This window comes from Antennarius striatus, chromosome 5, assembly GCF_040054535.1.
Source record: "Antennarius striatus isolate MH-2024 chromosome 5, ASM4005453v1, whole genome shotgun sequence".
Taxonomy (NCBI): domain Eukaryota; kingdom Metazoa; phylum Chordata; class Actinopteri; order Lophiiformes; family Antennariidae; genus Antennarius; species Antennarius striatus.
The window spans coordinates 9,327,177-9,341,702 of record NC_090780.1 but is presented as its reverse complement, the minus strand read 5'-3'; the positions used below and the strand labels follow the sequence as shown (position 1 = coordinate 9,341,702).

The 14,526-nt window shown below is 40.9% G+C and overlaps 1 protein-coding gene across 2 annotated transcripts in view; it reads left to right on the top strand.

Moving 5' to 3' along the window:
• iffo2b (intermediate filament family orphan 2b) overlaps positions 1-14,526 on the top strand; it is a 29,344-nt gene that overhangs the window by 3,321 nt on the left and 11,497 nt on the right. The window lies entirely within an intron of this gene.

The following is a 14,526-nucleotide window of genomic DNA, read 5'->3' as shown; positions in this document are numbered from 1 at the left end:
TTTATGAACTGATATTGAGGTTCACTTGAAGCCAATTGCAACATATGCAGTGTTTGAAGGAACAATAAAGTTGTATAATTTGGGTCCTGAAATGTGAAAGAACAAGGGATGTCAATGTGCAGAAGAGTTTCTAATATGATTATGTAAATATTCCCCGTAGAAAAACTGTTATAAATGAGTCTGTGTTACCAAGTGTGCCCCTCCTTCAGACATTTTTCAGTTCGTTATCGTAAAAGTAGTCTGACAATATTCATGGTCATGAAAATTTAACTCAGTTTTTAATTTGATTTGGCGTTCAACAGAAGAGCTCATGCAAATCTTTGAAATCTAACAGACAAAAAAACCAATACAAGGTAATTCATGTACAAAAATCAATACTCTACATAGTCAATTAGTCAATTCAAAAATCTAAATTGATCAATAGTAATAAACACTAGCATGTATTATACCACAGGCTGAGCAACTCCCATTGGTGTCATTGGTTGACGTAACAAGATTCTTGCATGATGATATTTTCTCAACCATCTACAATTATTCGTTCTCTGAGAAGAAAAGTTAATTGCCCCACTGGGCTATACATAGAAACTCTTCTGCACATTGACCAGCTGCTCTCTGGGTCCAGCATCCTTCTGGCCGAGCAGGATAGTCCTTTCACAGCTACTGGGCATACGAGCAGATCTGGACAAGCTCTTTAACTGATTTAGCCCACATTACTAAACTAGTTTCGTATTTATTGTGTTCAGACACACACACACACACACACAAACACAAGTCATCATGGTGAACAGCACATCAAGGTGGGATTCATAAATATGACAGCCGGGTTGTGTAAATGTCCATTAGGGCTGCAGTGTCAGTGCTGTGGTGCGTCTCACACAAACAAAAAACTGTGCAAAGCAGGATGGGTAAGGTCAATGTGTGTGCATCCACACGTTTCATCTAACTCTCTTGCACAGCTATGAAATGTAACGGAAGCGTGTCAGTGAGTCTCCTCCAATAATTGTCTCCAGCGTGCCATGAAAACAGAGGCTGACATTGACAAATGTTATTGATAGTCAACGAAATACCGTATGTTTGCTGTGAACAAGAAGTGTGTCTGGGTGCCTGTGGCTAACTGTGTGACCGTTGTTTAGAATTTAAATGTAAATGCATATTTTATCCATCACACAAATTACTGCACTGAGAGAATGATAAGCATGAAAAGGTAACAATCATGTTGTGCCAGTATGTTGCAACGCTCTGAGAGCAGCATGTCCAAAGATAAGGCCAGCGATTTGCTTATTCCAAAGCTGCAAGCACTTTATTCAATCAATTTGGCTGGGTTGTCCTACGAAGGCAAATGCATCTGAAATGTTATGCAAAATATTTTTTACCACACATCATGTTTTTGTTGTACAGCTGCTACAGACATATTGGGATTTTTATTTATTTTCTAATGCTTACCATGTTTTGAAGGAAAATCTAAAAGCAGCAGTTTGTCACTATTTTTATTTTGAGTTTTTGCAGATACTATGCTTAAGATTGTAGGTCAGTGTATCTCGATCCGGTGATCCCAAGTCAGAGCTAAGGACTCTCCTAATTGGTTGTTTATCCCTTCACTGAGCAGAGTGCAAACAGCTGTCCAGTTAGATCGCAGTGTGGCTGGACGTATAATAAAGCAGAATGGTCTTTAGGGCTCATGGGCATATTTCTCCTGCATGAATATTTCATGGACGGCTAAATTCAGCTGTGTGTGGATCAATACAATTAGAATTTGCTGCAGACTCTTTTCTGAGGCTTTGGTCTTTTTTCCCCACGGTTACTGGCAAAGTGTTGCACCTGTGTTGAAAGTAGAATTCAGGTCGGGGAAAAAAAATAGTGATAAGAGGATTAGAGGCAACTATATCCAATCACTCATAACTACATTGCGTTTCAAATGACAAGTTTTTCCATGAGGAGTGATGCTGATAAATTGTACATCCTTCGTTGGTGTGTCTCTGGTGCTGACCTGTCCTGAGTATAATCCAGTCTGTATTCATTAGAGGGATTTTCTCTAAGCCGGAGCACAGAGTCTCCCACATCCAGGCTTCACATCGTCAGGGGCCGCAGGAAGTGGAACACCCTGCTGCTGAGATACAACCAGAGAAAAAGAGAGAGCTTGGTTCACTAAAACCAGTGAGGTCATACTCACAGTATATTTCCAAACCATTGGTGTAAAATTATATTATATAACAATATAGTTTGCCATTATTCCTAAAACAAAGCTCAGTTGTCCTCAGTGAAAGGTTGTGTTTTATTCTTCCTAGACTTCTACTATCAGCCAGACATAGATCAGTGAGCCACGGTACTGTACCGGGTGATATGTTCCCTCTTTATGGTGAACAAGGGAATAGTGGTCTATTTTGAGGGGATCCCACACACACCTTTGAGTTGTGGGGAGAAGAACAGTCCCAAAGCCTCTGAAGATAAAGCTGAAGGACCCTGAGATGTATGAGCTTTGGGCATTTCATACCTGTCTTAACGGTACTTAGCTCAGTGACACATGCAACTTGAGAGACGAACCTAAGTGTTTGGAAATACTGCACCAAAGCACCAAATGAGTATTAATCTGCAGGTCAACCTAACCTCCAACAATAAATTCACACCTAGCTGTCTGCTAAATTAAAGCGCTGGTATTGTCTGTCCGTGCTTAGTGCACTTTGCTAAATGTGCAACAGAAAATGTTTAAAGGGACAGTAAAGTTGATTTTAAGTGACACATACTGTATGTCATTCATCATTATGAAAAATAGAAGAAAAAATGAATTTTATATGTGTAACATCATCCCTTTGGTCAGAAAAGGTTCAAATCTGCGCCGCAGCAGCTTCGGCATTCAGTGGTCACGTGGGCGTCATAAGTCATTGGCGACCAACTTAGCTTGACAGCCATAGAAGACAATGTAATCCACGACGCGATTAACTGTATAAATATAATGGTTACCTGCAAGGTGAATGGTTGTGTCAACAGAACATCAAAAAAACACAAAGACAAGGACCTATGGTTCTTTAGAATACCTTCTGGGAAGCTAGGAACGAGATGGAGAGCACGGAAAAAACGGGTGAATATGAGGATCCGAGGATCTGTCATGAACACTTTACCTCGGAGGATTTCCAAAGAGATTTGAAGGTAATATCATTTTCGGACAACCCATAGTATTTATTCTGAATTTCCAAGGTTTAATGGATAATTAATTAATGTCTGGAGATATTGTGTAAATGTTTTTGTGACCAGCTTATTGCGCGATTATGGCTCTTGTGAAAAGTAAACAAAAAAAGTTATAGACAGGTCTTTTTACTGAGAAGATCTGTGAAACTGAAATAAAACATACAAAATCAGCATGTCAGGCCCTGATCCTTATACATTCGTAAATACAAGACAGATTAATATAAACTACAGTTGTTATTAATTCCACACAGTCCAACAGTAACGAATGGTGGCTAGCTCAATGCTAACATAATATGGAAAATCGCATTGACAGGCTATTGCGTTAGCATCGGTAGCGCGATTAACTTTTCCATACACACAGTAAACCAAAATGGGACAGACATAGATCTCTCCATCTCCTTCCTAGCTTCCAGGAGGTATTGTAAAGAAGGATAGGTCCTTGTCTTTGTGTTTTATTGTATGTTCTGTTGACACAACCGTTAACCTCGCAGGTAACCATTATATTTATAGAGTTAATCGCGTCGTGGATTGCATTGTCTTCTATGGCCGTCAAGCTAGGTTTGGCGCCAATGACGTATGACGCCCAAGTGACCACTGAAAAACCTCCACCAAAAATTTGGGAGAAAGGATTGTATAATTGTATCTTTACATGAAATGAAATTGATCTGATCTCTAGAGACCGAGATCTTTTGTGGTAAAAAAAAATCAGGTTTCCGTGAATAAATCAGTTGCATGTTTCTGTCCACTTCTGGGGTTCATTTGCAGGTGTGTACACCCAGATGTACAAAAGATATTTGTCTTGCAGTAATGTCTCATAGCATTATTATGTCTCACATACTTGTAGTGTACACACCCTGGCCAGTGAGGAACATCTTTGTCTTCTTTTCTTCTTTAATGGGATGTCACCCTTGCTGCAGCTCCACCCTGAAATGGCCCAGGCATGCATGTTGTTTGCACTCTTAATTCTTGTGCTCTTAAGAAATCTTGCAAATCCGTGCCATTTGTCAGCCAGGGGATCCCACTCAAGCTCTTTATATTTAGATTGATCAGGAGGCCGGGAAATTTTTAAACAGATTATGGCTTCACAGTTTTTTGTGGTTGCTCCTGTCTTGCACTTGATAATGACTAAATAGCCAGGGGCCCAAAGCTATTCTGATGTCACCAAGTGCAGGAAATGACTGGGGAGTGATGTAGAATGTGAGGAAGACAAGAACAAAACTTCACTTTGTGAATTGCTGTCATACTGAACAATGTTGTTACCATCTTTTGGTGTTTTTGTAGTAAATCCTGAGAAAAATAAAAGTAAAAGTATATGATGAATGATTAAATTAAGATTTGTGATAAAACATTTTCCTGTTGTTTTTTTAAATATTTATTGCGGAACATTAAATTGTTAAACTACTATAAAAAAAATTGTGTGCTTGGACTGGCTTCACTGTGGTGACAACTGTGCATGTCTGGACAAAGACTGAACATTAATTGTCAGAGAGTTTCCAGTGATCACAAACAAGTTTTTATGAAAGCAATTACCAACTTGGAATTTTTTTCTTTCAGGGTGCTCTGAGGTCAACACTATTAGTTTGAAAGTGGTAATAATTACATTTTTACGCCCACGTTTGTCCAATCTCCCAGAAGGTTACAGCTGAGCTAACATGGCTGGGGCATCCCTCAAGCCAGAACAACGAGGACTATGACAGGCTTTGTGTGTATACAATTAGATGATACAGTTTACGCCGTGCAAACAAGTCAAGATCACGCATAGGAAATGTTCAGAGTTTCTTTCCTGAGGCTGGGTCGGTAACAGGATATTGCATGTTCCAACACTGTCTGCCAACTGACTGAAAAACCATTAGCATAAAGGGATGATCCTCTGGTCTTGTTTTCAGTCATTTATTTAGTGAGTCTTTCATGCACTAGACTTGTCCCAAAGAACATCATAAACATAATTTACATTCAGGCTAGACATATTTTTTGCGCTGCTCTTTTGTGTGTTTTTGACAACATCTAGTCTAGCCTGAACATAATTATCAGAGCTTGAAACCCATGAATGACATGTTCCACTGAGGGAGGATTTATAGAACATAGCAATATGATCCAATATGTCAGTTACTTATCTACTTGAAATAGTCATTCACACAGTGGGAACTGAAACTGCTTCAATGCATTTGTTCATGAATGAAGCTGATCTTGTAAACTTTTGCTGGAGTACTGATGGATGTGAGGTCATATGGCATATGGTGAGATCATAATGCGCACTTAACAAATGCAATGAGTTCCAAAAACAAAAGTAGCAGTCAATGTAGAAAAAAAAATATTATGACAATTATATGTGCAGACTTCTGGTTAATGAGAAGGATTATGATATAAACTAATTATAAATGCATGTATAGTGCACCATTTCTGGTCCACAGGTGAGCATAGCTCTGTCAGAGAATAATGCTCAGTGTAAGTATTGTGACACTTAAAACACAACTCCAGTATAGTTTTGTTTGTGGCCAACAGGAAAGTGAAGCACCATCCCCCAACAGATAATCATGCTGGTGTTTGCTGTCAGAGGCTGTGGTGTGCGTGCAGAGCTAATGACTCTGAGATTAGAAAAGGACTTGATGTCAATAAAGGTGGTGCATGATACTGGGCTTGCACTAGGAGCTAGTATGACTACGCCACTGTGGCTCAGTGTAAAAGAATTGAGTAAGCCATAAAAAGCCACACTCTGTGTCCAAGACAGTGGCGCAGCGCGCGGACGACCAACGCTCGTCGCTTGGGGGGGGTCCAGGGGGCCTCCCCCGGGAAATTTTTGAGAAAATGGGGTTGTCCTGCATTCTGAGGGCAAAATCTTTTGTTCAGTGAACCTACAAAAATACACTAAAGTCAACAGTTCAAGCTTAACTATCTTTATTTCTGGCCTACTTTATGCAGGTATAAATGTGAGATTCAACGATTGAAAACTTGCATTCACTATGTGAAGATACAGTCATACAAAATATTACTCAATGTTTACTTGTAAGTTTTACTTAGACTAGAAGACATTTTAACTTTGACCACCACCAACACCATTGGTATGCCATAGTTTATTTTATTTTTTTAAATTCAATAACATGATTTTTCATTTCAATTTAAAAAGGCATGAAAAATAGCAAGCGAGGTGAATACACATTTACATGCATCGCTGGTTATTCCTGCCGGTCATAGGGATCAAAAGTCTAAGACTACAAACAAGTATTGATAATATCTTTCATTTACCTTCTGATCGGTCTGTCACCACTCCTCCCCCCTCTCAGCATTCACCATTTGTTTATTAATGAGGACTTCAACACAAACTCTACTATAAAACACTGGATTCTTTTGATCGATCGTCCTCACCTTGTCTTACACCAATTTGCGGGTTCAGCTTGTAAAAAAACAATATTTTTGTTTTTCATTGGACGAGAGGAGGTCATGACCTGAGTGCATCGGGAGCGTTCGGGTCACTTCGGCTATTTCTGTCGGCATGCTTCGGCTAAATTCCGTTGGCATGCGGAAATAGCGGCGCTATTTTCGCTAGTAGCTGCGCTAGTGCCGCTCGCTAGCTGAAGTAGCGGCGCTAGTGCCGCTCGCTAGCGGAGATAGCAAGCGCCGCTAGCGAGCGAAAAAGTTTTAACCTTTTTTCTGTAAAAATAAGAACGCTACTGTGGCTACACAGTCTAAAAACCTTGTAGCCAATCTGGAATTTACTTGGCCTATGGCGAAGTGCCGAATGGCCCAGTGATAAAACAGTTTACGACAGGGCTTTGAACCGGTTCATGGAACGAAAACCGGAAACTTTTGGTATTTTGGCAGGAACGAAAACGAAACAGAAAACTTTATATTTTTTAATGTTCCGGAACAGAATTGGAACAGTAAATAATTGTAAACCGGTTAATCCCGGGTTTTTTTTCGTTCTCGAAAAAAAAAATTGACCTCATGTTTCACTTCCTGCCATTCACTGCAATGGCAGGAGGGTATGAGAGCGGAGGGAAGTAGCGGCTATCAGCAGCAGTTAAGAAAAGGGCAGTCTCCGAGTCACAATTTAATCATAACAGGTAAACACTGCAGTATGTCAATCTTATAATGTATGATTTAGACATTAACTCATTGGCTGCAGTTTTTTTCAGTGCAGTGTTCCCGTACTGCCAGCGCTATGTAGTAATATTGAGCTATGGGAGAAGCACAATGAAGATCTGTTGTTCAGCAATAAATGACATGGTGGAAGTTATTCTTGTCTTATTTCATGTAGTGTCTAAGTAGGAGGCATAAGCCTTAACTACAGCGATATAACTTGCATATAGCAGTGGTGTAGTGCTGTGGTACTGTTTACTGTAGGGTAGGGATATATCTATAATTATTGTCGATAGTATATAAACTAATTGCCTTAGCTGCCAATTTAAAAGTCCTTAAGTTACCATATTTTGCGCACCATTCGGCTCATTGTACAAAGAGGCGCAGTCTAAATAATAATAATAATTATTATTTGGTGCATGGCTGCTAACGGAAGCAAAAAAGTGACTGTGGTTGAACTGTGTTGTACTACGTATTTAAATTTAAAAAAATACACCGACATTATTTTTTAAACATGTTTTTATTTCTTTTTTTTTTGATAAATCTGTGCTAAATCCTTCGAAGTCCTCATCTTCGGTCTGCATTGAATAGCTTGGGAATTTCACTATCGCTGACAATCACGTTTCCAGGTGGCTGTCCAGTAATGATGCCAGCTTTTGCGAAACATCGGACAAAACTTGAAGCAGACACATTATTCCAGGCATCCGAAATCCACGCACATATTGTGGGCGTGTAACTCGCAGTGTAGCTCGCTCGTCACTGCCTCCAGTCCTGGTAGACGTGTGTTTCCCATCACTCCACGACGCACGCAGCTTAACTTTAAAAGTTGTTTACACCAATGTCCAGCCTTTGGAGTTCTTTCGTTAATCATCCCGGGATGATGGCAAGCTCTGAATTCAGAATCAGAATCAGAAAAGGTTTTATTGCCAAGTACAGTAAAAATTACTGTCGAGGTACTTGACTCGGTGCACAGAAAGGCAGAAGAGAATAGTAGTGAGTGAGGAATAGGATAAGAATACAAAAACTATTTACAATTCACATTACGGTGTGTTTAGATACTGTATAAGGATGGTGATTGCGGGTGAAGAAAATAAGTCCAAACAGTAAACTGTCTTTGCAGAGTGGTGAGGGGCGGATGGTTACCTGGGGGGGGGCATTGTTCATGAGGTTGACTGCAGTGGGGAAGAAGCTGTTTTTATGGCGTGAGGTCCTGGTCCGATGGGCCATAGCCTCTTGCCGGAGGGGAGGGTCTAGAAGAGGTTGTGGCCGGGATGAGAGGGGTCAGCAGCAATTCTGCCGCTTGACGTGGTTTTTTTCCAGAAGTGGTGGTGTGGGCGTGCATGGAGTCAGTCCTGTCTTGCCTTTCCCAGACTAAGCTGTCTGTGTTTCCTCCCTGAAGGACAATCCCAGAAAGGGAAAAGCTGAGCATTTTATCAGATTGATAAAGAGACGGAAGGGAATGGCCAGAATGGCCAGTCCTACAGGATGATGACCTTGTTTGGTCGCTCATATCCCACGACCTGAAGGTATGAAGTTCAACCTCCTAAAGTGAACAACTTTAGGAGGCTTTCATATGAGTCAACGCAACATGTAAATTTAGTATGACTCAAGCTAATAATTCTGTTTATTAGAGAATGGTGAGAATGTAGCTGCATGAGGGCACAAGCCAGTGTCTTATTGTGCTGGTCCCAAGCCTGGATAAATACAGGGGGTTGTGCCAGGAAGGGCATCCGATTTATAAGTTTTGCCAAATCAAACATGAAATCAAATCTATGACTTCCATACCAGATCGGTTGAGGCCCGGGTTAACAACGGCCGCCATCGGTGCTGTTCACCTACAGGATGCCAGTGGAAATTGTACTAATGTTGGTCGAAGAAGGAAAGGAGGAAAGTGTGTTCGTAGGAAGAGAGAGAAGAGGAACGTCAAGAGTATAGGACTGAGAGTAGGGACGTTGAATGTTGGAACTATGACAGGAAAAGGTAGAGAGTTGGTTGACATGATGCAGCAAAGGAAGGTAGACTTACTGTGTGTCCAGGAGGCCAGGTGGAAAGGTAGCAAGGCTAGAAGTTTAGGAGCAGGGTTCAAGTTGTTTTATAATGGTGTAGATAGGAAAAGAAATGGAGTAGGAGTTATCTTGTAGGAGGAGTTTGTTAGGAATGTCCTGGAGGTAAAAAGAGTGTCAGATAGAGTGATGAGTCTGAAGCTAGAAATCGAAGGTGTGATGTTCAATGTTGTTAGTAGGTATGCTCCACAGGTAGGATGTGAGCTAGAGGAGAAGGAGAAATTCAGGTAGGACTTTGATGAAGTGATGCAGAGCATATCTAGAAGTAAGAGAGTTGCCATTGGTGTAAACGTCAATGGACATGTTGGTGCAGGAAAGAGGTGATGAGGAGGTGATGGGCAGGTTTGGTATCCAGGAGAGGAAGGCAGAAGGTCAGACGGTGGTTGACTTTGCAAAAAAAATGGAAATGGCTATAGTGAATACTTTCTTCCAGAAGAGGCGGGAACATAGGGTGAGCTATAAGAATGGAGGAAGGAGCACACAGGTAGACTACATCTTGTGTAGACTGTGTAATCTGAAGGAGATGAGTGACTGTAAGGTCGTGGTAGGTGAGAGTGGTGAGGAATATGAAGAGGAAAAAGACAAAGCAGAGGATGAAATGGTGGAAGCTGAAAAAAGAGGAGTGTTGCATGACTTTTAGGAAGGAGTTCAGACAGGCTCTGGGTGTCTTTCAGATGACTGGACAACTACAGCTAATGTGATCAGGGAGACAGGAGAGTACTTGGTGTGTCATCTGGAAGGAAAGTAGATAAGGAAACTTGGTGGTGGAATGAGGAGGTGCAGGAATGTATACAAAGAAAGAGGTTAGCTAAGAAGAAGTGGGACACTGAGAGGACTGAGGAGAGTAGACAAGAGTACAGGGAGATGCAGCTTAAGGTGAAAGTAGAGGTAGCAAAAACCAAACAAGGGGCTTATGGTAACTTGTATGCTAGGTTGGACAGGAAGGAGGGAAAGACTGATCTATACAGGTTGACAAAAACAGAGAGACAGAGATGGGAAGGACGTGCAGCTGGTTAGAGTGATTAAGGATAGGGATGGAAGTCTATTGACAGGTGCCAGTAGTGTGATGGGAAGATGGAAAGAGTACTTTGAAGAGTTGATGAACGAGGCCAAAGGGAGCTGCATTGTGTTTTTGTAGATCTGGAGAATGGTTATGACAGGGTGCCCAGACAGGAACTGTGGTATTGTATAGTCTGGAGTGGTGTATATTAGAGCGGTGCAGGACATCTAAAAGGACTGTAAGACAGTGGTGAGGTGTGCTGTAGGTGTGACAGAGGAGTTCAAGGTGGAGGTGGGACTGCATCAGGGATCAGCTCTGAGCCCCTTCTTGTTTGCTATGGTGATGGACAGGCTGACAGACAAGGTTAGACAGGAATTTCCATGAACTATGATGTTTGCAGATGACATTGTAATCTGTAGTGAGAGCAGGGAACGGGTGGAGGAGAAGCTAGTGGAGGTTTTTCCTGGAAAGGAGAGGCATGAAGGTTAGCCGCAGTAAGACAGAGTACATGTGTGAATGTGAGGGATGCAAGTGGAAGAGTGAGGTTACAGGGAGAAGAGATCAAGAAAGTGGAGGATTTTATGTACTTAGGCTCAACAGTCCAGAGCAATGGAGAGTGTGGAAAAGAGGTGAAGAAGCGTGTACAGGCATGATGGAACGGGTGGAGAAAAGTGTCAGGTGTGATGTGTGACAGAAGAGTTTCAGGTAAAATGAATGGAAAGGTGTATAAAACTGTGGTGAGACCAGCAATGTTGTTTGTTCTAGAGACAGTGTCACTGAGGAAAAGACAGGAGACAGAGCTGGAGGTAGCAGAGATGAAGATGCTGAGGTTCTGTTTGGGAGTGACCAGAATGGATACAATTTGGAATGAGTACATCAGAGGGACAGCACATGTTAGAGGTTTTGGAGATAAAGTCAGAGAGGCCAGACTGAGATGGTTTGGACACGTCCGGAGGAGAGATAGTGAATATATTGGTAGAAGGATGCTGAGTTTGGAACTGCCAGGCAAGAGGCCTAGAGGAAGACCAAAGAGGAGGTTTATGGATGTATGGATGTAGTGAAAGAGGACATGAAGGTAGTTGGTGTGAGAGAAGCGGATGCAGAAGACAGGGTTAGATGGAGGCAACTGATTCGATGTGGCAACCCCTGAAAGGGAAAGCCGAAAGGAAAAGAAGATTAGAGGATGGTGAGATTTTTTGAGCTATAACCTGAGATAATGGCCCAAAATGCATTGTTATGTCCACAGATGTCATGAGATAATCCGTTTAATGTAATAGAACACTAAACAAAGCAGATAATATTCATGTTAACTAAGCAGAAGTCAGAGAGTGACTGAAGACAATCCCATGAGTCTCAACCTTGTGTTTAGGTTAATTAACACATTTGCTTGCCATATTGTTAAACAAGCAGTATTAGTATTTAAAAAAAACAGAATCATGTTAACATTAGCATTTAACTCAGTGCATCACTGGTCCCAAGTGCAACCTTGTGCATTTATAGAACACAATCTTTTTAAATGAGTCCTCATTTAGTTATAACATAGTTAGGTATATTTCCATGCATAAACTAGTTATATTACAATCATATGATTTATATCTTTACTTATGTATATTATTTGATGTTAATAAATATTCAATCAAAAATCTTAAGAATTAGAGAAATCAATAGAACAATGATAGATCCTGTATCCAGTATTAGATATTATGTTAAGGCACTGTCTAGGAACCAATGATGATGGTGGTTTGAGAAAATGTCTGTGGTCACTTAGTGACACCGACATTCCTCCTCCTCCTCTGCCTGGTGGTGTCCTGTCTTGCTGAGGAGGGCTATATTTAAGACTGGTAATGCATAAAGCAGACAAATCGTCTGCTGGACAGTGAAGGTCGAGACATTTCTCAATTAATTCAGAAATTATTCTGAATGTACTTATGAAGCAAGTTATGATGGGTTTACATGAAACATGATGGCATGATAGGAAAACGGAGGACAAATATGTGTGAATGTGTGTGCGTGTGTGTGCGCACACGTGTGTGCATGTGTGGCGTGTGGCTGGCTTTGTTATGATTGGGTTGAGGTTGGAATGTTAGGTTTGTTGGAGCGGAGAAATGAGGTGAGGTTTGACCTTGCAGTGGTCCGTCAGCAGAGACCCTTGAAGCAGACCGACATTTTTTTTTTTTGCCTGCCTGCCAGCGCAATCCATCTGGGATGGCTGTATCATTAGCAGGCTACACATGTGTCTCTGTGGAGTCTGGGGAGGATATAGATTACAGAGCATCTAGACATTCAATCGATGACCTACTATAGTTCTACCCTTCCTTTTTCCCCTCACCAAAGCCTTACATTGCTCAGATGCACCTCAGCACCATGGATGCTCCTTCCCCTTCCCATCATGCGCCTCCTATTCAGTCAAGATTATTGGAATTATTTACTCTGGAAACAAATGATGGTCTCTGTAATCGCACATAGGGGACTGAGAATACTACCGTTGTGCAGAAGCCATTATCTTGACTTCTATAGGGATCCATGGAAGGAATGTTGTGTGCTCTGAAGTCACACCAAAGATTTATTAAAGCTGTCAGTGGCTTCATTTCATATGAACACCTGAGGTGAATGCGTGTTTGTCCTGCATGAAGGAAGATGTATTGATCCCTGACTTGTGTGAAACTTCTTGCTTTACTGTTGCGTGCACTCGTCAGAGTGAATGGTCATGGGTGTATGGAAATGTCTTTATTGTGTTTTGACAACGTTGTGTTGAAAAAGACCTCTAGGAGTTTGTGTTTAGAGCAAAGAATACATTAAGGCTCTGCTGGAAAAATAGATATATAGATGGATGGATGAATGGATGGATGGATGGATGGATGGATGGATGGATGGATGGATGGATGGATGGATGGATAGATAGGCAGGCAGGCAGGAAAATGAGCTGTGCAACATTTATTGCAATAAAAAATAATATTCATACTTCTTTTACATATTTTGCATATATTTTACATATAAATGTTGTATTGCTAAAATGTCATTTGTAACACCCAAGAATCCACAAACCATCTTGCTGTAATTATATTTGCTATGAGCAACGGAGGGTTTCCGCAATGATATACAACCACACCCTAAGTTTCCCCTAGGATCACATCAGATAATAATTAACTGTATTGAAGTGATTGTTAATCTTTCATCATTTAAATTCAGGCAGATATAAATGAACCTTCAAGATTAAATAATTAATGATGTCATAACACCATCACAATCAGATTTGTGAGTGTCAAGTAAAAATCATTATTGTATCAAAACATACAGAAACAGTTTTTGAGAATCTTTATGTCATCTGGGACCCATCCCACACACTGAACCCAATCAGGTTGACTGTCATGTTGTGTTAACAGGAACACCGATGGCGAAGAGAAACTCAGACTGCTCACGTGCCAACATGACTCCCAGACATACCACACATGCAAGGGAGTGTTAGTTGGCAAGCGCTGCAGGAATGCTATTGTTCAACAGACTGAATTTGTGTGAGAAGGTTTCAGTTACTTGTTTGATGCGCAATTTCTTTCTACTACCTTGACATTTTGTCCCTGTGCTTCCGAATCATTGGTCTCTATTCATCATCTTATAATATTTTATGATGATTATTTTGGATTCATTCTTAATCTTTTCTTTTGAGCTCCTCCATTATTAATTGGAGGCGGGCAGTACTGCTAAAAAATATGTAAATTGGTCAAACAACACAAAAACTGAAGAGAGACGACTCATGAAGAGTTTTCAGTTTTGTTTTCATAAATTAAAATGTGGCTCCATGAGACTCTTTAATAACCTACATGACTGAACCTTAATTTGTGCTAGATTTTCCTCCTGAGAGGAAAAAAATAATCAAGACACAGTTTTTGTGAGATTGCAGATGTCTGGCAGTAAACAGATGTCTGTGAAGTGACACAGGCTCCAACCCTCCTGCTGTATTTGTCCTTGTAAGGAGACTCCGGGTATGTTTGCTTGAGTCACACCAAAGGCACAGGAAACCAGAAGCAGCATCATAGCTGAGACGCCAGATAAAATACCTTTGCTGAGCAACATTGTCATCTCTGTTTAGATTAGCCATTCTTATCGAGATGCTTGACAGTTCATTTCACTTTTATGGATTTGCTGTTAACAAATTCATTACCTATGATAGATGTTGTAAATGCCTTTGACACGTTGCTGATACAG